The sequence below is a fragment of the Rana temporaria genome, chromosome 7 (genome assembly GCF_905171775.1).
Source record: "Rana temporaria chromosome 7, aRanTem1.1, whole genome shotgun sequence".
Classification (NCBI taxonomy): Eukaryota; Metazoa; Chordata; class Amphibia; order Anura; family Ranidae; genus Rana; species Rana temporaria.
In genome coordinates, this window is record NC_053495.1 from 174,231,164 (window position 1) to 174,233,663 (window position 2,500).

A 2,500-nucleotide genomic window follows, 5' to 3' on the forward strand; every position below is an offset into this window, starting at 1 on the left:
TATTTGAGTCTGATTGGGAAAATTGGCGTTTCTGCACATTTCAGGGGAGCCCCAGTCCTGACCTGCTTCTTTCTAAGTCCTGTTCTACAGCATGCAAGAACTACAAATCACAGCATCCCCCCTTAGATAAAAACCTGTGATCACTCTAGGGTCTTTGCTTATCAGTACAAAACAAAGCCACAAAAAATAATAATAATAATAATAATAATAATAATAATAATACATAAAAAAAAATTACCTAAATAAGCAGTTATTGGGGAACTACAAATACCACAAATGCCAGAGATCCAAGCCCTGCCCCATGCCATGATATCACCATACAAATGAATACCGCCATAGGAAAAAGAGATACAAACAGATCAATAATGTCAATTTGTATTACCGTGGTACTTTCATAAATCTGCACCTGTGTTTTATTCTGTTATGTTGTATTTGTAAGTGATCTGTTCGACAGAAAAAGCTATTTCTAGATAACGAATTAATTGTTGTAATTGATTGTTGTTGCTTATTTGAGCCTAACAAATAAGATTTGATAAGACAGGACTGGTGTTTGTTGTAAGATGGAAAAATAAAATTAGAAAATAGATAAAAAAATTATGAATTACAGTATACTGACAAAATAATAAAATAATAATATTAATATATTGTAGAAATAATAGTAATAATAATAGTAATTAATATATTGTAGTAGTAATACTACTACTACTACTACTACTACTACTACTAATAATAATAATAATAATATAGTGTAATAATAGTAATACTAATAACATTAATTATTATTATTATATCCTACATCACATCGTATATATCATCTATCTATCTATCTATCTATCTATCTATCTATCTATCTATCTATCTATCTATCTATCTATCTATCTATCTATAGAGAGATCTCTCTCTCTCTCTCTCTCTCTCTCTCTCTCTCTCTCTCTCTATATATATATATATATATATATATATATATATATATATATATATATATATATATACAAATACAGAGGATACAAATACATTATTGAAAACGATAGTTTTTTTTTAAACGATTGTTTTTTTAATTGTTTTCAGGGTTTAAGAGATCACATAATCATTCAAATTAAACTGAAATAAAATCCATGTAGATAAACAGATGTATAGAGGAGAGATTATGACATACACAAATATATTATTATTATTATTAATAATATTATCTTATCATACTAATACTATTTTGATTTTATATATATATATATATATATATATATATATATACACACACATATATATATATATATATATATATATATATATATCTCTCTCTCTCTCTCTCTCTCTCTCTCTCTCTCTCTATATATATATATATATATATAAAATCAAAATAGTATTATTATGATAATAATAATAATAATAATAATAATAATATATTTGTGTATGTCATAATCTCTCCTCTATACATCTGTTTATCTACATGGATTTTATTTCCGTTTAATTTTAATTATTATGTGATCTCTTAAACCCTGAAAACAATTAAAAAAACAATCGTTTAAAAAAAAAAACCTTCAATAATGTATTTGTATCCTTTCACCCCTTGTAACAACTGAAATGATATATCTAGCTGTAATTGAAATCTCCTTCTGATCTGAAATAAAAGTGAACGAATTATCTAACAAAAAAATAATACTTACCTCTGCAAATTATTATTTTTTTAATTATTATTCTTCAATAAACACCCTCTTGACAGCCATTAAAGTGAAGACTTAGTGAAATAAATGAAAGCCTCTAGTGCAGTTGTCACCCCATTTATTACTCTGATTTCATACTATCACTGGCTGATTTCAGGATGGTAGTTGGGGGGGTGGGGGGGGCTCCAGATGACACAAAGATCTCTCCTAGAAAACTCTTTGCAATGCTCCCAGTGCGGTTCCCCCCTCCCTCCCTGTTACTTGAGAAAACCGCCTGTTTGACACTGTAGAACAAGTCAGCGACCAATCAGAAGTGCGCTCCCCCCCCTTGACCGGCCAATGGCGAGCTCCACATTGTTGTGAACATTTGTCTAATGAGAGAGCAACAATTGAGAGACAAGGGGAGCAGCCTGCAGTCTCTTCTCCTAGTTGCAACTTTTGTGTGGAGTGTGTGCGCCTGGCTGTCACACTTGCAAACTCCTGCTTGGGGGAAGAGGATCTAGCTGGACGTTTTGGTGGCAGATTTTGGATGATTTGGAAAGGGATCTGGGGATCTGGGACAATCAAGGTAATATTGTGACATAGGATCACTTTCATTGCATAGAGGGATGCGGTCAGGTCAGTCTGTAGGGCTGCAGGGGATCTGATTTGGGAAACTTGGAAAGCTGTCTTGATGGGGACATTTGTTTCTGATGTTCCTAATTCTTTATTTATAGAATAGAGAGAGCAATTAGGATCCCCTTATTACTTCTTGTATGTTTGGTATATATAGTAATTGCTGTGCATTGCTAGTCCTTCAGGTATTGGGCAATCGGAAAGTATTATACCACTGGGGTGTT

The 2,500-nt window shown here is 31.7% G+C and overlaps 1 protein-coding gene across 4 annotated transcripts in view; it reads left to right on the forward strand.

The window, feature by feature from the left end:
• The first annotated feature begins 2,055 nt into the window (after window positions 1-2,055).
• DMRTA2 (DMRT like family A2) overlaps window positions 2,056-2,500 on the forward strand; it is a 5,193-nt gene continuing 4,748 nt past the window's right edge. For all 4 annotated transcript variants that reach the window (XM_040360510.1, XM_040360513.1, XM_040360511.1 and 1 more), the window contains exon 1: window positions 2,056-2,500. This exon is cut by the window's right edge. The gene's annotated coding sequence lies outside the window, so the exon portion shown is untranslated.